This window comes from Bos mutus, chromosome 14 (genome assembly GCF_027580195.1).
Source record: "Bos mutus isolate GX-2022 chromosome 14, NWIPB_WYAK_1.1, whole genome shotgun sequence".
Taxonomy (NCBI): Eukaryota; Metazoa; Chordata; class Mammalia; order Artiodactyla; family Bovidae; genus Bos; species Bos mutus.
The window spans coordinates 19,537,146-19,559,962 of NC_091630.1; the positions used below are offsets into that span (position 1 = coordinate 19,537,146).

General features: G+C 40.7%; 1 protein-coding gene across 2 annotated transcripts in view; it reads right to left on the bottom strand.

Moving 5' to 3' along the window:
* The window catches only part of NCALD (neurocalcin delta), a 466,586-nt gene that overhangs the window by 200,227 nt on the left and 243,542 nt on the right, over positions 1–22,817 (bottom strand). The gene's annotated exons all lie outside the window — the stretch shown is intronic.

Sequence of the window (22,817 nt, forward strand, 5' to 3'; positions counted from 1 at the left end):
AAGCCCTGTACCAGGAAAAGAAAACCTGAACTGTGATTGACCAACTGCTGGAGTCTCCGTGACGACAACTCTGAGAGTTCAACACTTCAAGGGGACACAGTCATGATGGAGGGCAGTCCTTACAATACTGTGAGATTTACTTCAAGGAGCTCTACCAGATTCCCACAGTAAATACCAGAGAAAAGTCAGTTCAGGTTTCCGGAATAGAGTGTGTAAAAGAGCATTTTGAAATATGCCGGAGCACTCCGTTCTTGTCCTCAGGGGAAACTAGTTACCAGAGTCTAACCTGCAAGTGCATCCTCAGAACCCAACTGACCTGGAGAAGGGAAATACTCAGCTTCAGACTCCTCCGGGCATCCACCATGGGAGAAGGGACTACTCAACTGCAACCCACTCTAGCCATCCTGTACCACCTACGTGAGGAGAAAAAGCTGAGAAACACTCATGAAGATCGCAGTCTAGAGGCACAGGCTCACCAAAACACTGAGTGAGACCTGATCATAGGATACATAGAATATTTCTTTTCCCTGAAAACTCATGACCACATTACTGAAAATCTATTTAGAGCAGTTTCTTTTACTCACTACAACATGTCTGGCTATCAAGAAAAAATTACAAGGCTTGCCAAAAGAAAAAGAAAAAAAAGCCCACACAATTTTTAGAGACAGAGAACCAAAACCAGCATAGCTGGGAAGCTGGAACTAAAAGATAACAGAGTTCTCATGAAGGTTGGAATAATTTACCAAGCAAAAAGTCAAGGAGGAGCCACACCTGAAGATCAATTCCAGAGGGATTAAGGATTTATCTGTGAAAAGCAAAATGTTAGAAGAAAATATAGGAGAACATCTTTCTGCCTTCCAAATGGGGAAAGAGTTCTTAAGGCACAAAACAGCTAATCACCAAAGGACAGACTGATAAATTTGCCTGCTCTACTATCAAGATTTTCTGTTTATCAAAGGTACAATAAAGAAAGCAGAAGACACGCCAATGTATGAGACAAGTTTGCAACATACGAAATCAACAAAAGATCAGTATTCAGATTATATAAAGACATGTTACAAACCAGTAAGAAAAGACAATGCAATAGGAAAACGATCAACGGATCTGACGTATCATCCCAGAAGAGAATACTATGAATGGTGAATGGATGGTTTTCTTTCTTTCTTTCTGATCAGACTTTTATTTTCTCTTCTTACTTTATTGCATTGTTTAGAACTTCTAGTACTATGTTGAATAGGCGTTGTGAAAGAGAACATTCCTACCTCGCTCCTAATCTTATGAGGAAAGGATTTAGTCTTCCACTGGTAAGTGTGCTGTTAGCTGCAAGTGTTTCATAGATGTTTAAAAAAGCGATTTTAGAAAGTTTCCTTCTATTCCAATTTTTCTGAAAGCTTTTTTTTTTTTTATCATGAATGGGTGCTGAATATTCTCAAACGATTTTTCTGCTTCGATTAGTGTAATTGGGATACTTTTTCTTTAGACTGTTTATATGGTAGATTACACTGACTGCTTTTCATACTGAATGATCTTTGCATTGCTAGAATAAACATCACTTGATCACAATACATAATTATTTTTATATACTGCTGAATGCTATGTGTCAATATTTTGTTAAGGGATTTTGCATCCATCTTCATGAGAGTCATCAGTCTCTAGCTGTCTTGTTGTACTGTCTTTTTCAAGTTTAGTTATTAGAATTGCTTCTTATAATGAATTGAGAAGTGTTCCCTTCTCTGACATTTACTGGAAGAGATTTATAGAAATAATGTTTGTGAACCGTGAACTTCCAGATGTTCAAGCTGGTTTTAGAAAAGGCAGAGGAACCAGAGATCAGATTGCCAACATCTGCTGGATCATCGAAAAAGCAAGAGAGTTCCAGAAAAACATTTATTTCTGCTTTATTGACTATGCCAAAGCCTTTGACTGTGTGGATTACAATAAACTGTGGAAAATTCTGAAAGAGATGGGAATACCAGACCACCTGACCTGCCTCTTGAGAAATCTGTATGCAGGTCAGGAAGCAACAGTTAGAACTGGACATGGAACAACAGACTGGTTCCAAATAGGAAAAGGAGTCTGTCAAGGCTGTATATTGTCACCCTGCTTATTTAACTTATATGCAGAGTACAAACACTGGGCTGGATGAAGCACAAGCTGGAATCAAGATTACTGGGAGAAATACCAATAACCTCAGATACGCAGATGACACCGCCCTTATGGCAGAAAGTGAAGAAGAACTAAAGAGCCTCTTGATGAAAGTGAAAGAGGAGAGTGAAAAAGTGAGCTTAAAGCTCAACATTCAGAAAACGAAGATCATGGCATCTGGTCCCATCACTTCATGACAAACAGATGGGGAAACAGTGGAAACAGTGTCAGACTTTATTTTTTTGGATTCCAAAATCACTGCAGATGGTGATTGCAGCCATGAAATTAAAAGACTCTTACTTCTTGGAAGAAAAGTTATGACCAACCTAGATACCATATTCAAAAGCAGAGACATTACTTTGCCAACAAAGGTCCATCTAGTCAAAGCTATGGTTTTTCCAGTGGTCATGTATGGATGTGAGAGTTGGACTATAAAGAAAGCTGAGCGCTGAAGAATTGATGCTTTTGAACTGTGGTGTTGGAGAAGACTCTTGAGAGTCCCTTGGACTGCAAGGAGATCCAACCAGTCCATCCTAGGGGAGATCAGTCCTGGGTGTTCATTGGAAGGACTGATGTTGAAGCTGAAACTCCAATACTTTGGCCACCTGATGTGAAGAGCTAATTCACTGGAAAAGACCCTGATGCTGGGAAAGATTGGGGGCAGGAGGAGAAGGGGACGACAGAGGATGAGATGGTTGGATGGCATCACCAACTCAATGGATATGGGTTTGGGTGGACTCCAGGATTTGGTGATGGGCAGGGAGGCCTGGCGTGCCGCAGTTCATGGGGTTGCAATGAGTCGGACACGACTGAGCGACTGAACTGAACTGAATTGAACTCCTTTAAATATTTGGTAGACTTTTCCAGTGAAATCTTCTGGAGCTTTCTGTTTGGCAAGTTTCTAAACTAATTCAATTTTCTTAGTTGTAAGGCTATTTAAATTATCTATCTTCTTAACAACTTGGAATTGTGCTTTTCAGGAAGTTGGTCCATTTTACATAAGTTGTGAAACTTGTATGTGTAGACTTATTTGTCTGAAATATTTTTACTTTTCTTTTGATGTCAGGAGGTCTATGGTGATATCTCCTTTTTGATAGCAGATATTGGTAATTTGGGGCTTTCCAGATGGCACAGTGGTAAAGAATCTGCCTGCCAAGGCAGGAGACACCGGAGACTCAGAGGATTCTATCCATGGGTTGGGAAGATTCCCTGGAGGAGGAAATGGCATCCCACTCCAGTATTCTTGCCTGGAGAATTCCATGGACAGCAGAGCCTGGCGGGCTGCAATGGGGTTGCAAACAGTTGGACACAACTGAGCACACAAGCATGCTTACTGGCAATGTGTCTTCTCTTTCTTTGATAGTGTTGCTAAAGACGGATCAATTTTGTCACCCTTTTCAAAGAAGCAGTTTTTTGCTTGATATATTTTCCTTATTATTTTTCTGTTTTCAGTGTCATTGATTTCTGGTCTTATCTTTACTATGTTCTTCTTTATGCTTGTTTTGGGTTCATTTTACTCTTTTTTTCCCCTATAGTTTCTTTTAAAAATTCATTTCTGGAAGTGGGAGCTTAGAGTATTGATTTGAGACTTTTCTCTTTTTAAAGTAAATATTTAGTGCTATAGATTTCCTCTCAGAACTGCTTTAGCTGAGTCTCCCAAATTTTGATATATTGTATTTTCATTCACTTCAATGTATTTGCTTTTAAATTTATTTATGACTTCCTCTTTGACCCACAGGTTACTTGGAAAATTGTTGGTTTTTTTCCCAAATGTTTAGAGAATTTGCTGTCATCTCTCTGTTACTGATTTCCATTTTGATTCCACTGTAATTCAGAGAATAATACACTCTTTATGATCTTGAGAGTTTTAAAAAATTTGTTGAAGCTAGTTTTTATGGTTTATGGTGAATCTTGGCGTATATTTTGTGGTGCTTGAAAAGAACATCTTTTCTGCTGTTGTTGGTTAGATTCTATAAATGTAAATTAGAACTAGTTGATTAGTAGTGTTGTGTTCATCTCCATGACTGCTAGTTTTCTATTTGTTCTATTAATTGCTGAGAGAGGTATACTGAGGCTTCCAATTCTAATTGTGGATTTGTCTATTCCAGCAGCTTTTGCAACTTTGTTTTACATATTTTGTTCTGTTGTTTGGGACACATTTAGGATCTGCATGCAAAATATGTATCTTTGCTGTCTTTTTGACTCTTTTGTCATCATGTAATGTCTCTCTCTGTTCTTGATCATTTTCTTTGCTTTGAAATCTTCTTTATCTGATTTTAGTATAATCACTCCTTCTTTCTTTTAATTAATGTTTGCAGGGTATATCCATCTTTTTACTTTCACACTCTATACTATTTTATTTGAAGGTAGTTTCTTGTAGATGTAATACAGTTGAGTCATTTTTTTAGTCAACTGTGTTAATCTCCATCTAATAAATTATTTATTTAGACTGTCTATATTTAATGATATTCTTGAGCTAAAGTATGTCATTATATTTTTTGTTTTCTGTATGTTCTCTTTTTTTTTTTCTTTATTTTCATTTTCCAATATTATTGTGGATACTTGAACATTTTCCAGAGTTCCATCCACAGTGTTTCTTTCAGTATAACTCTTTGTAAAGCTTATTTAATAGCTGCTCTCCAAAAGATTTGTGGACACAGTGGTGGAAGAAGAGGGTGGGACGAATGAGATAGTAGCATGGAAGCATATACATTAGTTCAGTTCAGTTCAGTTCAGTCGCTCAGTCGTGTCTGACTCCCTGCAACACCATGAATCGCAGCATGCCAGGCCTCCCTGTCCATCACCAACTCCCGAAGTTCACCCAGACTCATGTCCATCAAGTCAGTGATGCCATCCAGCCATCTCATCCTCTGTCGTCCCCTTCTCCTCCTGCCCCCAATCCCTCCCAGCATCAGAGTCTTTTCCAATGAGTCAACTCTTCACATGAGGTGGCCAAAGTACTGGAGTTTCAGCTCTAGCATCATTCCTTCCAAAGAAATCCCAGGGCTGATCTCCTTCAGAATGGACTGGGTGGATCTCCTTGCAGTCCAAGGGACTCTCAAGAGTCTTCTCCAACACCACACTTCAAAAGCATCAATTCTTCAGTGCTCAGCCTTCTTCACAGTCCAACTCTCACATCCATACATGACCACAGGAAAAACCATAGCCTTGACTAGATGAAACTTTGTTGGCAAAGTCATGTCTCTGCTTTTGAATATGCTATCTAGGTTGGTCATAACTTTCCTTCCAAGGAGTAAGCATCTTTTAATTTCATGGCTGCAATCACCATCTGCAGTGATTTTGGAGCCCCCAAAAATAAAGTCTGACACTGTTTCCCCATCTATTTCCATGAAGTGATGGGACCGGATGCCATGATCTTAGTTTTCTGAATGTTGAGCTTTAAGCCCACTTTTTCACTCTCCACTTTCACTTTCATCAAGAGGCTGTTTAGTTCCTCTTCACTTTCTGCCATAAGGGTGGTGTCATCTGCATATCTGAGGTTATTGGTATTTCTCCCAGCAATCTTGATTCCAGCTTGTGCTTCTTCCAGTCCAGCATTTCTCATGATATACTCTGCATAGAAGTTAAATACGCAAGGTGACAATATACAGCCTTGACGTACTCCTTTTCCTATTTGGAACCAGTCTGTTGTTCCATGTCCAGTTCTAACTGTTGCTTCCTGATCTGCATACAAATTTCTCACCACATGTTAAATAGATAACTAGTGGGAAGTTGCTGTATAACACAGGGAGCTTAACCTGGTGCTCTGTGACAAACTAGAGGGGTGAGCGAGAGGTTCAAGAGGGAAGGGAGATATATATTCTTCTGGCTGATTCATGTTGTTGTACAGCAGAAGCCAACACAGCAATGTAAAACAATTATCCACCAATTAAAAATAAATTTAAAAAAAGATAAATGGGTATATAACAAGGAAATTAAGATACCAGCATAAAAGTAAGAGGAAAAAGCCTTCTCACATTTCCTTCTACTGCTTTCCCAGTTCCATTTTCACTCCAGTCTAACAAATGCATAAATAAAATTCACACACACACACAAATTGCTCTCCATATTACATTAAATATACATAACTGAACAATGCATTGTTGTTAATATTGTATAAGTTAAAGTAAACCCCTTACCTCCCTTTACATCCCTTTACTCTCCCTCTTTCTAAAATAATTTTTTAAAAATCTCCTTGCATTGAAAATCATATCAGGCAGTGTTATAATTTTTGCTTCAATCATCGAACCTAATTTTAAAAACTTAAGGAAACTTTCAAAGAAGGCAATGGCACCCCACTCCAGTACTTCTGCCTAAAAAATCCCATGGATGGAGGAGCCTGGTAGGCTGCAGTCCATGGGGTCGCTAAGAGTTGGACACGACTGAGCGACTTCATTTTCACTTTTCCCTTTCATGCACTGGAGAAGGAAATGGCAACCCACTCCAGTGTTCTTGCCTGGAGAATCCCAGGGACGGGGAAGCCTGGTAGGCTGCTGTCTATGGGATCGCACAGAGTCAGACACGACTGAAGCGACTTAGCAGCAGCAGCAGCAAGGAAAGTTTATTATACTTACTCCTATTTTTATTCTTTGTATTATTTTTCTTCCTTCTTATTATTCCAAGAGACCTTCTTTTATCATTTCCTCTTTGTTTGGAGAATTTTCTTTAGCTATTTTCTAAAGATAAGCCTGCTGGTGACAAATTTCTATACTTTTCTTCAACTAAGCCTGTTTTAATTTCTTCTTCATTTCTGAAGGATATTTTTACTGGATATAGAATTCTGGATTGACAGTTCTTTTTCAGCATTTGAAAAATATTCTGCCACTTTCTTCTGGCCTTCATGATTTCTAATGACAAATCCACTGTCATTCTAATTGTTTCCCCCCACAGAAAAGATTCCATTTTGCTCTCACTATTTTCAAGATCTTTTCCTTGACTTTATTTTTCATTAGTTTGGCTATAATATCTTAGTGTTGATTTCTCTGGGTTAATCTTGGTGGGATTTCACTCAACTTCTTGACAGTATAGGTCTGTGTTTTCTGCCAAATTTGGCAAACTTTCAGCCTTAAAAAATACCTTTTTAGCCTTGTTCTCTTTCTCTCTTTCCAGGATGCTGATGGTACATTTGCTAAACAATTTTCTGTTTGGGTGGTGGGGGGGAGGTGGTAATTTCCAACATTTTATCTGTAAATTCACTGATTCTTTCCTCTGTCCCCTCCAGTCTACTGTTGAGCCCATGAATTGAATTTTTTTTTACTTCATTTATTACAATTTTCAATTTCTAGCAAACTGGAAAATGATAATAAAATTTCAAAAAGAACACAAAAAATCAAGCCAAAAAAAATTTTTTTTTGAAGTTGCAAAAGGAAACAGCTGTCTTCCACTTCCTAAGAAGTGAACACTTTGATCAGTAGGTAAGGGGTCTTGCTTTCATTCAATAGCCCTCTGTTAGAACATGCTCTGGGGTTTTCTCTCCAGAGCAATGTAGCTGTTCTGGGCATGACTACCTCGAGGAGACAAGACAGGCGGTTGAGGTAGGAACAAGCAGTATTTCAGCAGTGTTTACCAGTGCTATGAAGTTTTCTTCTGACATTTTCAGTCCAACCCCACCTCATTACTTCAGTCCTTCAGCTCCCTCAGATCCTACACTCTGCATAGATTTTTATACTTTTCTCTCCTCTGGCATACTTTTCCTCTGGCATCTGCTTGTTTACCTGGTCTCTTATCCACTTTTGCTTGCATTATGACATTTCATGCATGTGTGGGTTCCCTGACCCAGCTCCTTGACTGGTGGTGCTCTTGACCTAGCTAAGCACCACCTACACATTTCAATGGGTTTACTTTTATCAGCACTTATGTTGTCCTCCAAAGATCTCCGGATCTTTCTTCTTCTCCGGATCTTTCTTTCTTCTCTTCAAGTTGGGGGTGAAGGAGGCTGATTTTAAAACCCCAGTCTCCTCTCTCTAGGATTCAGTTCTGTGAGATCACCAGCTGCTTTTGATACATGCTCCTTCCATCCCAAGCCCCACAGCTAGAGGCAGGAAGAGAAATGGGTGGGAGGACAAATTAACACTGAAAAGCTTGATAAATACTAACAGCAAACACTAAAAATAACTAGGCAGAAGTAGTCTACTTTTAGGAATTTCATTTGTGCCTTTGTGTTGGGGGCGAGGAGGAGGGGGAGAGACAGTGCTGTGGAGAGGGGGCTGGGGATGTTGATGCTCTGGAGGAGGAAGCACTAGGAGCTTCCTCAGGCAGACAGTACTACCCAACCTCTCCCCAAAATAGCTCCTTCTCTTTCTCAGCTTTCTCAGGCTTCTGCAGCTCTGCAAATGGCTCCCTCCCTGTGCTGCAAACAAGCATCCCTGCTCTTGCCAGCAGAGAGGAAAAGCAGCTAAGAGATTGCAGGCTGCTTTGCTTCTCAGCCTCACCCTCTCCCAATTGCAGACTATCCTGGCCATCTTTTGACTTTGGCTCCTGGAGATTAGAGGGTGATTGGAATCAGAGTGAGTTGCCTACATATCAGCAAGTCCCCAGTATGCTAGGTGTGACATGGCAAAGTCATTAACTCCACATGACACAATCTGCATGGCGGAGACAGAAAATCACAGACTAGGAATTTTACATGTCCCCAGAAATGCTGTCTAGGACTGGCAGCCAATGTCACTTCTAAGACAGTGCCGTGGATAAATGACCCTGATCATTCATTCCACGGCTAAGATCTCATGATTTAACAAAATGGAGGAGAGAAAGTCTGTTCAGTTCTGTTTCTGTCATTTTTCTCTTCCCTAGTGAGAAATTCAATTATGTTATGAATCAATATGGATCACTAGAGCTGGAGGAAAATACAATGTGAGGGAAATAAATGGTTCCTGCTTAGATGAATTACATGCAGTTTTGAGCTCTGCATCATATCTGACCTGTGCAACCAGCAGAAAAGGGAATATCTCAAGCCTGAGTTTTTCCCCTACTGCTCCCCTAACCCTTCCTTCATACCACACACTCTCAATAGCACAGTTGGACAGCAAAAAAGAAATAAAAAGTGTTTCTTTCTTTTCCCTGCTCTCAAAGTTTCCACCTCTTTATCTATCAACCCCTCCTTCAGTCATGACTTGGATGGAGAAGGAGCCTCTTCCATGCAAAGGTTGATCTCTCTATTTATGTCCACATTCTCTCCCCACCTCCCAGCATCATCCACAGCTTGATCCATCCCTTAATCCCCTTCACTCCTCTTATATGGAGTGATGCTACTCAAGATGCTACTTCCTTCATCTCCTTCTCTGAAGCTGAAAAAGCTTCAACCTCTCTAATCTTATAAATCTGCCTTCTAGTTCGTTACATTTTACCAACCCATTTCTCTCCTCCTCTTCTTTATCATGCTTCCTAAAAGAAGGGTCTACACTGATTATTTCCAAATCCATTCCTTTATTTACTGCTTAACCCACAAAATCAGACCTTCATCTGCCTTCTCCAAAGTGCCTAATGACTTCCAGGTTGCCAAATGCAATGACCTTGATCTTTCTGCTTAGCTCTCATGAATCCCACTCTGCACTCTGATGCCATGATGGTACAACATCCTAGCTTTCCTGGGACCCATCTGTCCATTCCTAGGCTCTTCCACTATCTTGTCTCCTGACCATCCATAAACATGGGCAATTTCCAGATTTAATAAACAAAAATATAGACTGTCCAGTTAAATATGAATTTCAGATCAGCAATGAATAAGTATGTCCTAAATATTTCATGGTATAGTCTTATACTAAAGCATTATTCCTTTAACCAAGCATCCTGTATTTTACAGACAACTCCACAGTATTTGTTTCTTTAATGCTCATCTCCGCAAATTTCCTCCCTCATTGATGCTTTCTATGCCCTAGTCTTCATGATTATCTTATCTCAGATCATTTCTAAACCTTCATCTCTAGCACCAATCCCCCCTCCCCCACTTTCTCCCTCTCTCTTCATCTGATATGTTTCTCTGTTTTGCCTTTGATATTATATAGCATTTTCAGTTCATTATACATAACACTGAACTTATTTTAGACCTCAAATCTACTTCTCTACCTGGCTTCTCTATCTCTAGTAATATCTTCTCCAGCCTTCTAATCACCTCAGCCTTAAATCTAGTAGCCTTCCTAGTCAACTGGATGAATCTTAGTCAATTTTATCCTCACCAGCTTTCTTAGATCTTTCTTCCCATTTCCATGGATACTGCTAACTTATAGTCATTTCAGTATGACTACAAATCACCCAGGCTATCCAGGTTATTGAAATCACCTTCTGATTAGTCCCCCTAATTCTATCCTCACTCACCTTTCATCTCTCCACAAACTGTCACTCAGTTAACATCCTAATTAAAGTGCCAATATGGATATGCCACTTTCTTGGTCAAGGAAGCTTCCTGCTGGTTCCTGGTTAAAGTTCAAGTTCCCTAGCCAGCATTTAGGGACATCTATGAGTTGACTTTTCTCCCCTTACCTCCTGTGGGCACATCTATGCACTCTAAGCTCAAGGCATATCAGAACACATTGTTAGGGCCTTCCTATCAGTTTGCTTACACTTCAGTTCAGTTCAGTCGCTCAGTCGTGTCCAACTCTTTGCAACACCATGAATTGCAGCACGCCAGGCCTCCCTGTCCATCACCAACTCCTGGAGTTCACCCAGACTCACGTCCATCGAGTCAGTGATGCCATCCAGCCATCTCATCCTCTGCCGTCCCCTTCTCCTCCTGCCCCCAATCCTTCCCAGCATCAGAGTCTTTTCCAATGAGTCAACTCTTCACATGAGGTGGCCAAAGTACTGGAGTTTCAATTTTAGCATCATTCCTTCCAAAGAAATCCCAGGGCTGATCTTCTTCAGAATGGACTGGTTGGATCTCCTTGCAGTCCAAGGGACTCTCGAGAGTTTTCTCCAACACCACACTTCAAAAGCATCAATTCTTCGGCGCTCAGCCTTCTTCACAGTCCAACTCTCACATCCATACATGACCACAGGAAAAACCATAGCCTTGACTAGACAGACCTTTGTTGGCCAAGTAATGTCTCTGCTTTTGAATATGCTATCTAGGTTGGTCATAACTTTCCTTCCAAGGAGTAAGCATCTTTTATGGCTGCAGTCACCATATTACACTTAGTAGACTACTTTGAGGGCAACTCTTGCAGTTTCTGCATAAATATATGCTCACTACATGCTTGTTGAATTTGTGAAGTATTAGTCGCTCTGTCGTGTTTGACTCTGCGACACCATGGACTATAGTCCACCAGGCTCCTCTGTCCATGGAATTCTCCAGGCAAGAATACTGGAGTGGGTAGCCATTCCCTTCTCCAGGGAATCTTCCTGACCCAGGGATTGAACCCAGGTCTCCTGCATTGAATTTGTGAAGTCAGTTCTAAATTATATACATCAACAGGATGAAGTGATTAAATCTACAAATCACTTATATGATAATGCAAGTGGATGTACTTTTCCACAAACCCATTGCTGGCTTACTTTAAATATGGGTGATGTCAAGCTCTCATAAGCATCTTATATCCTTTAATGTCAAGTCACAGCTGGATTTTGATAGGACTCCGGGGCAGGGACTGACACAGACCCCATCCACTCTCGCTCTCAGCAGCTTCTCTTGACTTACTTTTTAAACTGAATTCTTCCCCATTTCTCTCTTTTCTTACACATGGAAAGTTATAATATTCTCTGTAAACATCCTTGAATTCTATTACATAAATCTCCAAATAACTACATATTCTAAATTGCTGCCAACCCCACATGCTGCTTCAAAAACATCTGAGCACTTTAATAATTTAAATCAGGGGTCTTCTATGGGCCAGATTAATAAACATTTTCAGCTTTGCAGTCTCTGCTGCAACTACTCAATTTGCTATTGTGTCAGAAGGCAGCCTTGTTGACACAAAAACAAATGAGCCAGTCTGTACGCCTATAAAACTTTACCTACAAAAATAGGCAGCCGACATGTGGGTCATTGTCTGCCAACTCCAAACCTAAATCAAGCTTCTGGTGAACAATTGACTTCATACTTTCTTTACAAACTCTTTCATTGTGGTCACTTGATTAGAAAGAACACTAGAATTTCACTTGATATGGTCTTTTCTTTTTTAAAAGGTTACAGTTAAACCAAATTCAGGACCCTGATTGAGGGAGGGGACATAAGAAGTGGGCACTGGAAGCTCTCTCTGAGACTCTCCCCCCAGCCCTGTGGATACTACCCAAGGATGGGGGCAGGACAAGGTCAATGGACTGAGGAACTCACTCTCCTTGGGCACATATTTTCAGGGGGCACCAAAAAGCTTAGTAATCAAAATAAATGTTTTAATGCAATATTTTAAAAAATCAACATTATTTTCAATTGATGTTTTGTTTATCATAGACTTTTTTCTTTTTTTTGCATTAGCTTTGATTTTTAAAAATATTGCATCGGGATTTCCCTGGTGGTCCAGTGGTTAAGACTCCATGCTCCCAATGCAGGGGACCTGGGTTCAATCCCTGGTCAGGAAACCAGATCCCACATGCTGCAGCTAAGACCTGGCACAGCCAAATAAAATACATATATATATATATATATATATATATATATACACACATACACATACACACACACACACAAACACATTGTATTAGGCATTATTTATCTCGATTATGAAATTTCATGGGTATATGGTGTCCTCTTTAATTTGGGGCCAGAACAAGTGCCCCACCCATCTTCCTCCCCATTCCTTAGCACCAGCTCTATGTCACCCTGTGGATGTATTATTAGCACCCCTCCTCCTTTCAGAGAACAATGTACATCTATTTAATGTTGCCTTTGGACTAGACTATTCCTCTGAGGAGCTTTGACACCACTTTGGTTACTGGACCTGCCTCAGATACAGACAGGTTTGAAGCATATGGACACTCTTGTAACAGATTATTTAGAGTCACTGCTTGAGGAACGTGTTAAGGTGAAAAGGGAATTAAAGTTTTATAAAACACACACTAAGTCCCAAGTGACACTAGCGTAAGGAACTTCATAATTGTTCATGGCAAGTCAGTGTGGTTTTGTAGGCATTCTTTTGTATGAATAAGGAAATGGAGGCTCAATAAACCAAGATTACTGAAAATATTAAAGCCAGATAGAAGCTTCCTGCTACAGCAGGAAGCTTAAATCGTGTCCGACTTTTGAGACCCCATGGGTCTCGTCAAGAAGCTAACACTGTGGACATGGCACTTTCTTGCCTTCCAGCCTTACGTTTGCACAGAACCTCTCTCATGTATAGAGACAGTTCCAGTGCTTCACCTCATTTGAGCTTCATGATAATCCTGGGAGATAAAAGTTTCATATTTAAGACATGCTAACACAGACTCACCAATTCTATTGTATTGGGCATATTCAGAAAGGTTAAGTAATATAACCCAATTGAAGTGAAGTCGCTCAGTCATGTCTGACTCTTTGCAAGCCCACCAGGCTTCTCTGTCCATGGGATTTTCCAGGCAAGAGTACTGGATTGGGCTGTCATTTCCTTCCCCAGGGGATCTTCCTGACCCAGGGATCAAACCCAGGTCTCCTGCATTGCAGGCAGACACTTTACCCGCTGAGCCACCAGGGAAGCCCAATATATAACCCAAGGTCGCCAGCCAATAAGTGTCAAAACTAGAATTATAAATGCAGGTCATCTGAGGCCTGGTGAGTTTCGTTACATTTCCCCTACTATAGAGAAGTATATCCAGTATACATATCTTTGACCTAATACCACCCATATTTATATCACAGAGAAAACCCAAAAGGAATAATATCTGGGACTAGAAATTTTCATAGAAGGAAACTTGCACATAAGGGAAGGAGCCTAAGTATTGAGTGATATCTACCCTGATAAGGAAGTCCTGAGATAAATAGGGGATTGGGTCAAGAAACAACAGTTAGAACCAGACATGGAACAACAGACTGGTTCAAAATTGGCAAAGGAGTACATCAAGGCTATATACTGTCACCCTGTTTATTTAACTTCTATGCAGAGCACATCATGTGAAATGCCAGGCTGGATCCATCACAAGCTGGAATCAAGATTTCTGGGAGAAATATCAATAACCTCAGATATGAGCTGTCACTCTAATGGCAGAAAGTGAAAAGGAACTAAAAAGCCTCTTGATGAGGGTGAAAGAGGAGAGTGAAAAAAACTGGCTTAAAACCCAACATTCAAAATACTAAGATCATGACATCTGGTCCCATCACTTCATGGCAAATAAATGAGGAAAAAGTGGAAGCAGTGACAGATTTTATTTTCTTGGGCTCCAAAATCACTGTGGATGGTAACTGCAGCCATAAAAGTAAAAGATGATTGTCTCTTGGAAGAAAAGCCATGACAAACATAGACAGCATATTAAAAAGCAGACACATCACTTTGCTGACAAAGGTGCATATAGTCAAAGATATGATTTTTCCAGTAGTCATGTACAGATGTGAGAATTGGACCATAAAGAAGGCTAAGCGCCAAAGAATTGATACTTTTGAATTGTGGTGCTGGAGAAGACTCTTGAGAATCCCTCGGGCAACAAGGAGATGAAACCAGTCAATCCTAAAGAAAATCAACCCTGAATATTCATTGGAAGGACTGATGGTAGCTCAGTTGGTAAAGAATCTGCCTGTAGTGCAGGAGACCTGGGTTCGATCCCCGGGTCAAGAAGATCCCCTGGAGAAAGAAATGGCAACCCACTTCAGTATTCTTGCCTGGAGAATTCCATGGACAGAGGAGCCCGGTGGGCTACAGTCCATGGGTTCTCAAGAGTCGGACATGATTTAACAACAAAACCACTACCACCAAAGCTGAAGTTCCAATACTTTGGCCACCTGAATCAAAGAGCTGAATTCTTTGGAAAAGACCCTGATGCTGGAAAGACTGAAGGCAGGAGGAGAAGCGGGCAACAGAGGATGAGATATTTGGATGGCATCACTGATTCAATGGACATGAACTTGAGGAAATTGCAGGAGATAGTGAAGGACAGGAAAGCCTGGCATACTGCAGTCCATGGGGTCACAAAGAGTCAGACACAACTTAGTGACTGAACGACAACAGAAGATGGAGGCATGAAAAGGCTCAGAAGGACAAGGCCAACTTTGGCCTGCTTCACCACTTCACAAAGGCTCATCCTCTTGGTGCTAAGAACTGTTATAATTGTAATTAAAGCAACTTCTGCTCAAACTCCCCAGGCTTTCTGGATTCTATGGATCAAGAAAGCCAAAGAACAGCTTCCAGTTCCCATTTGTCCCAGGTGCCACCATGATTTTGTGATCAGAAGGAGCATCACCTGAACACAGGGCACTGAGGAAACCATTAAGATGGGAGAGAGGGATTGGACCAAATGCAGGAGCAGAGGAGAAGAACAGGAGCTATGGGGACATCATTTCCAACCCAGTGCTGGGGAGAAAAGTCACAGGCGCTCCATTTTGGAAAGAAATCACATTTCATGTTACTCCAGGCAACTTCCAGCGAGGCATCAACCCTCATGAGAAGTCACATCTGGTACTGTATCTCTGTAATGAGATGTACAAGGGGCACTTTCAAGCATTTGAAGTGCTTGAATGTGCAAAGCTTCACAGTTGGTCACAAGTTCATAACAGCTATGTGCCTCTTACACTGGGGAGCCACCACACCATGCTGGGATTCCACAGGGCAGCATGGCTTCCCCATTCTTCAAAATAGAGCTGCTCCAAGAATCCTCTGGCAGTTTTAACTACACAAGAATAGAAAACACCCCAGGCAGAGTGTGAGAGACTAATCTTGTAAACAGCAGGATGGCAAGGTAAAAATAAGAATGAAAAGAAAACATACAGTTTTTTTTTTTTTTTAATTGCTTTTACAAGGACAATAAGATGGGAATAAATTCAGCCTCATATATCTGGAACAAAAGCTCAGAGAAGTGTTAAATCACAAGCTAGGTGGCTGCAGGAACTCGCAATGATCCATTCCAATCTGCTGACTCAACCCTTTTGGCAGCAGGCTTGATGTAACAGACTCCCCTTTCAGTTTTATAAGCTTGGGTTTTTCGTTTGTTTGTTTGTTTGTTTCCTTTTCTTTCATGCACAACAACCAACATTTTTAAGGCTGTTGCAACTTTCCTAAGTCACATATTTCTTGGTCTCTGACCCCACAAACAACGTTGCTTTGGAGAAAGAACCACAAACCACAGTATTTCCATCTTTCATTGGACCGAGTCATCTTTGCATGCAGGGAAAACACATTCTCATACTTGTACTGAGTCTTGTGTTGCTAGATGAGGTAGCATAGCAAAACACCAGCATCTCCTATCCTTTTAATCTTTCTACCAACAATTAAGTACCCAGCATGTGCTCTCAACAGTGACCTGGGGAAAACAGGGATGAACTGTCCGAAGCTGGCTTTGAGGACCATACAGTCCGATGGAGGAGGGAGACTCAGAAGCAGACAGTTAAGAGAAGGGGTGAAGATACCTGCACCTCCACTCTATAATGATGTTGGGCATGCGTTCCACTCGACTTTTTCTACTCTCTAACACATTGCTTCCAGGCCAAAAAAAAAATGCCTCTGCAGACCAACCGATCAGTGGATCAGGTATCAGTGGGTAAACAAGCACAGATACTGGACACTCACATTCTCCTATGATGCAAGGAGGTGCTTCCCAGGAAGCTCTCCTGCATCCTCCTCCACGTCCATCATTGCCTTGATCAACACACCTCTTCTCAGCCTCAGATGCCTTGCTTGGGCTTACACTCCTCCCTTTCTTTAGTTATTATCATCACTGCCACCCATGCCATGCATATATACTATGTGCCCCAAATGGCCCATACATTAACTCATTGAATTTTCATGACCTCCTTGGGCTTTGTTATCCTGGAGTTATAAATGAAGGAAATGATCTCCAGAAAATTTCAGAAATGGATGCAAGGCTACACAGCTAAAGAATAGAACAACTGAGATTATAAGCCAGAACTGTGTGATCAGAAAGACTCTTAAACAGTACACTGGTGTGCTCCATAGGTGCATGTGGTCCAAACTGCCCTGCTAGGTCATTTACACTATAAGAACAGAGATCAACATTTCTATTCTTTTAACAGTCCCTAGGCACAGAGTCGGACACGACTGAAGCGACTTAGCAGCAGCAGTCTGGGTACACCTATAAACAAGCAGAGTAGGCATCTTCCTGCGTGGTGTTACTTTAGGGAGGCCAGACGAGGACAGGTTAAAAATATCTTCACTGTTGCTTATCACAGTGCCTGGGATTTCACCACTGGAGATACATTACTTTGGGTCTTGACATCTTTCTGGTTTTCAGGATTTCTTTATTAGACAAGATGGCCCTAGGAAGTGTGATACTCAGTTGAGACCTCAGGGCCTCAGAGAATGAGCCACAGGAGAGATGCCTAGAAAGGAGCCTGGGATCTGAGAATGGCAAAGTGGTCCTGAGAGGAGAATGAGAGGACCAAAGTCTGGGGTGATTGTTTTACTTGGTTGACCCCACCTCTGTAGCCCCCAGTACAGGATGAGGCAATTAGAACATATGTTAAGTCTCCTGATTTGAGGAAACACTGTTCTGAGCAGCTTTAAGAGTTGGAGGCATGGGGTATGGTGGTAGGTGGTCATCAAGTGCTAACGACCCGGAGCACTGTGAAGACACAAAAAGACAAGAAGGCAGAATCCTTGCCCTCAAAGAGCCAACAGTCTCTTTTGGAGAGAAAAAGTATCCATAGCAAAGAATGGGTAAATAAGACAAGACAGGAATGACCAAGAACAGAATCCACGTGTGACAGGAAACTCAGGGAAAGGAGAGCTCAGTGTGGGAGGGTGGTGTGGGCACCACACAAGGCCTCAAGGACAGTACTAAATAAAGAGATACAATGAATGAGTTGCCTGTCTTATGCCAAAAGAAGACCCAGATAATCATAACTAATTGCTACCTTGGTACTCCCCAACAAGGAAATCCAGCTTGTATTTGATCACCGTAACGCAAAATGATGTTAAGATGGTCTAGAAACAAAACAGATATAATGTACAGAGATATTACTTAGAAAATATTCTACTTCAAGTTAAACTCAGGTCTTTTTAAAAAGATCTAACGGTTGCTTCTATCATATTACTAAAAAATCCAGAATTTCAGTAATAGGTGAAAGTACCAGATTTATATATTACGATAAATGGTGAATAAATCTGAAATCATATGGCAAGACTAAATCCCTCTAAAACTGGGAGAAAGAGATCTGATGATCACACAGGCTAACAACATTGGCAAATTCCAAGACCTTCCCCTAGCTTCAGCTCTGATAAGAGCGCTTTATCCTGTGACCTTCCAGTCAAAGACAAACGTTCTTCTTCTGAGCTTGCATTTAATACTTCCTTATTTTGTGTCCTATTTTTTTAAAAGGGTTCCTTTATTTAATTCCTACAAAGAAAACAACTTCAAGGGAGAAAGGAAGGAAGAAAGCAAGCACACTTTGACCTTTATTTGCTAAATGAGTTATTTTCCCAATAGCTACAAGTGATTATGTTCTCACCATTCTGAATAACAACTCTTTGTACCCCTTGGCATAGGAGAACCAACAGCTACAGCCTAAGGCGTGGTTGTGAGTGAGCAGAAAAAAGAAACCCAGGCAGAAAAAGACTTGACAAGGAGGTGAAGGGTGGGGGAGGGGCCACAGGAAATCATTTCTCTTAGGAGTTTCTTAGCTAAATTATTGCAATACATATTTTCATGTCAACTTGGCTGCTAATGGGCTTCATTGCCTGTTTTCTTCCAGGTAGCTGCATATCTGAGACATAAACAACACAGGTGTCTGGTTCAGTCCACTAATAGGCGTGCATTAACCTCTGTGGAGGCGCACAGTCATCCTATTATCCAAACCCACAATTTGGACGCAGGGTCTAACAAAGGATGCTTGTGTTTTATTTCCAGATGCAAGCAGCAGCTTGGCAAATGTAGTTCCAATGGCTAAATGTTAGGATTTCTAGGACATTTTGGTGTTACAAGGAGCCATCAGGGGAAAAAAAAATTTGAGTTCCTGAAAATCTGGGTGGTGATTAAAAAGCTGAAGCCAAATGACAATAGCAGAATTTCTGTATTTAATGTTTTATAAGAAAAGGATTCAAAACCCATAAGAAGAAATCAGTGAAAATGGATATTCAATACATTTAAAATATACAAATGTCTAAGCATCATGTAAAATGTAAAAATTATCAATTAAACAGTTGTTGTTCAGTCACTCAGTGGTGTCCAACTTTTTGTTACCCCATGAACTGCAACACACCAGGCCTCCCTGTCCCTCACCATCTCCCAAAGTTTGCCCAAGTTCATGCCCATTGCATCAGCGATGCCATCCAACCATCTTATCCTCTGACGTCCTCTTCTCTTCTCCTGATTGGGGTAGTTTTAATTTTTTCATATGGTAAATTATACAGTACAATCCTATTAATAATTATTAGTAGGCAGAACTTAAAAACATAAGTATTAAGAAACTAAACAGTCTCAAAAATGAAGAAAATTAAGTCATGAAATGTTGAAAATGAGATCATATTTTTGGATGTTCATAATGGGAGTTCTCAAAGCACATAAACGTTGCCACTGAGAACATATTTTTATGCAAATTTCTTCACTGCTAAGGAAAAAAAAAAAACTACCCCAATTAGGAAAATAGTGATGTATTTATGAGCTATCTCCAAATATTTTTCTCTAACTCCTTCATCTTCAAATACTCCTCAAAACTTAGAAATATTTCTCCAAGTTAAACATAATGTTGTGTATTTGTGTGGGGAAGCTAAATTTATTTAGTTACCTTAAGTTGTAGTTTACTTGAAGGCAAGAAGCAAGCATTTCTGATTTGTTCTCTTATTTAGTTTGCTCATATTCTCTTATTTAGTTTGCCCAGCTGCCTGTGTCTGTTTCAAAACTCTCCTGCTGCAGTGGACACACCCTAAAGTGACTGCCCAGTGAGTACAGTCACTAGGATAATCCTTTCCCCTTGAGTACAAGCACCACCTATACTCCCAGCCTGACTTGCCCCAGCCAATAGAACACTGCAAAGCCACAGGGGATAGTCACTCCCTGATTAGGTTACATTATGCAAGTCTCTGTCCTAGCAGACTGGAGTCCAAGATCCTCCTGCTTGTTTTGAAGTGAGTAGCCATGTTGTGACAGGGCCTGTGAGAGGCAAACGGCCACATGGCCAGGAACCTTGAGTGATACCTGGGAGATGAAAGCACCCCAGGTGCCAGCTAGCAAGAAAACAAGGGACCTCAATCCTACAACTCAAGTGAATCCCACCAACAACCGCATGAACCAAGAAGAAGGAAAAAAAAAAGCTTCTAAAAGGAACACAGCCTACTTGTTGAGGGAAAGAGAGTGGAGTACGAGAGGATGGTCACATCCCAGGTCACATCTGAGTCCCTGGGAGAGCTGCCAAGTGTGAGTTCTTGGCTTCACACAGGCCATCTCATAAGGCAAGAGATGGCAAGGTGTGGGGTTATCTGTTTTTATAGAGGCGGGTATTTCTTAGGCTAATGAGTGGGAGGAGTATTCCAGCTATTTGGGGGATGGGGTGGGGATTTCCAAAAATTGGGCCACTGCCGTCTTTTTGACCTTTATGGTTGGCCTTGGAACGAGCATGGCGCCTGTGGGTGTGTCATCTAGCTTGCTGATGTGTAACAGGGGAAGTTGACTCGTCCGCCATCTTGGACCTATTTGGTTCTATTCAGTTCATGACGTGTTCTTGGATTATGTCATTCCTTTAATGGTTGTGCCCTGCCCCCTTCTTGTCTCATGGCCAACATCTTGATTATAACCTTACGAGACCCTAAGCAGAGGACCCAGCTGAGATACACTCAGATTCTAGATCCATAGAAACTGTAGTATAGGAATTATATATTGTTTCAAACCACTAAATTTGTGGTAATTTGTCATGCTACATATGATAATCTACTTCAAACTCCAATAACAATTATTCTCACCAAAAAAGGTTTGTGTTGCTAATGCTATTTTCTTTCTCCATTAGAGGAGAGAATATAACTGAATGATTTATAGATGTGTACATCTCTATTTTAATTCAAAACTTTAATGCAGAATATAATTCTCCATATATGAGCCTCAAAACATATATTAATTGAATTCAACATTTTAAAAAATACCATTATCTTGATACTTGAAAATTGAAGAGTATGCCCTCCCAAATCACTTCCTTATTTTTTTTAAATAAAGACTTTATTTTTAAAAGTTCAGAAGTGCAAAATTATTGTGAAGCTAATAGAGAATTATTCTATACCCCACTCCTAGTTTCCACTGTTATTATATCTTATATTGGGATGGTACATTTTTCACAATTAGTGAATAAATATTGAAAATTATTATTAACTAATAATAGCTTCCCTGGTGGCTCAGACGGTAAAGCATCTGCCTGGAGTGCGGGAGACCCAGGTTTGCTCCCTGGGTTGGGAAGATCCCCTGGAGAAGGAAATGGCACCCCACTCCAGTACTCTTGCCTGGAAAATCCCATGGATGGAGAAGCCTGGTAGGCTACAGTCCATGGGGTTGCAAAGAGTTGGACATGACTGAGCGACTTCACCTCCTTTCACTTTCATTATTAACTAAACTTTATTCACATTTCCTTAGTCTCCACCTAATGTCCTTTCTCTGTTCCCAGATTCCATCTAAGATACCACCTTACAGGTAGCTTTCCAGTTTCCTTAGACTTCTCTTGGCTGTGACAGTTTCTCAAACTTTCTTTGTTTTTGATGAGCTTGGCAATTTTGAAGGAGACTGGCCAAATGTTTTGTAGGATGCACCTCGATTGAAAATTGTCTTGTGTTTTTCTCATGATTAGACTGGGGGGTAATATGTTTTGAGAGGAAGATCACAGAGGTCAAGTGCCATTCTCATCACATCCTGTGAAGGATGCCTACTATTAATATGATATATCACTGTCAATGTTACCTTGATCTCCTGGCTTGAGGTAGTGTTTGTCAAGTTTCTCTGTTGTAAACTGTTGCTGTTTAGTCTCTAAGTCATGTCTGACTCTTTTGTGACCCCATGAACTTGTAGCCTTCCAGGTTTCTCTGTCCATGAGACTTCCCAGGCAAGAATACTGGAGTGGGTAGCCATTTCCTACCCAGGGGATCTTCCCAACCCAGGGATTGAACCTACATCTCTTGTGTCTCCTGCATTGGTAGGCAGATTCTTTACCACTGAGCTACCTGGAAAGCCCCTACTGTAAGTTACCCTTTTTTAAAAAAACTTACTGTTTCTATACTGTACTCTTTGGAAGAAAAAAATTATGTGTAGCTCCATGAAGAGTTATGCTTTACCTCCTAGAAAACAGAGTATCTATATACACTATTTGGAGAGATTTGTCTATTTCCCTCGTATATTTATCCAATCATTTATTTACACCAGAATAGATAGTTATCAGATTTGGGTTATACCTCAATATTGCTTATTTATTTTGTGGCTCAAACTGTTCCTGCTTTGGCTGATGGGTGTACTTTGGTTCCTATAGCCTTTCCACACACACTGTGTCATAGTCACCTTTATGAGATTTTGGTTTTGTTTTCATCTCTTCTCTTTTAGCACTTCCTTACTTCCTGGCACTATAAGATAATCCAGGCTTTTTGTGCATATTTCTTGCCCCAGCCCTCAGTCATTTCTCTGATTCTTTTTATGGGAAA